Consider the following 1,208-nt stretch of genomic DNA (forward strand, 5'->3'; position numbering starts at 1 on the left):
GAAGGGGGTGGAGCTTGCTGTTGCAGCTCTGATGTAGATGAGAGAGGAGTTTCTGAGTAATTTACAAAGTCATAGAGGGTGAAAAGTATGGGGTGAATGAGTGAATGGGTGGGGAGGAACATTCTCTCATCAACAAAATAACTGGTACTGTGTGTTATTAAAATATTACATTTGTTATGTTTAATTTGAATATCAGGTGCATTTCTGATTTTATATCTCAGAGCAATGAGTTAATTTTAAGATTTTAAGATACATGTGGTGTCATATTTTGACTTACAAAAGGTTTTTTTCCCACTTAAATGAAAGAAAAGTGTCAAAACCTGACAAACATGTTGACAACTGATTCAAACATATCAACATCATTAGTTAAGTAATTTAATGATTCACATAATCTGAATTTAAAGGTAAACCTTTAGGATTTGATTGATTTTCAATGTCAAAAGTGAAGTTGGTGTTATTTTTTTCTAAACTGATAATAAAATGTAATTTAAATTGGTTCCAACTTTATTACCTTAATATTCACTGACATTTATTAGAGGTTGGCTGCTAAAGGTCTCTTTGATTTGCTTAATGGATGAGATGAATTCAAAAGAAAGTAACAACTGCTAATAAACAACGAAAGAGAAAAAAATCTGTCTTTGCTGCTCTCATGTGGTCACCACAGGTACTGAATACAATCATAGATCCTAATATTTAATATTATGTAAAGCTGTTTTTTCTATGTAAAGAAAATAAATCAACAAAATCTGACAAACACACTGATATTTGATTTAGACTGAAAGTCTAACATGTCACCATCATAAGTTAAGTTATTAAATTAATTAAATGATCTGTATTTAAATGTGAATCTTTTGATTTGATTAATTTTACAAGGTCACATCTGCATTTTGATAACAGTTTATGCAGTATAAATGTATATTTACTTCACCGTATCTTTCTCTAATTTTCTGCTATTTGGCCTAGCTTTATTTTTTATGCTTCAATTGTTATTCCATTAACATTTTGATATTTTTATTGGATTGAAATGTTTTATGCATTTTTATTTTTTATGTTTTAGCTTTATATATAAAAAAATTATTTATGTTTTAGCATTTATTTTTTAGCCTTTATCTCAAATAATTTTATGGCACATACTTGGAATGGACAGAATAAGCATAGTCTTCAATCCTTTCCATTTTGTTTGATCTCTTTCACAATTTATAATTGTA

This window comes from Nothobranchius furzeri, chromosome 15 (genome assembly GCF_043380555.1).
Source record: "Nothobranchius furzeri strain GRZ-AD chromosome 15, NfurGRZ-RIMD1, whole genome shotgun sequence".
In the NCBI taxonomy this organism is placed as follows: Eukaryota; Metazoa; Chordata; class Actinopteri; order Cyprinodontiformes; family Nothobranchiidae; genus Nothobranchius; species Nothobranchius furzeri.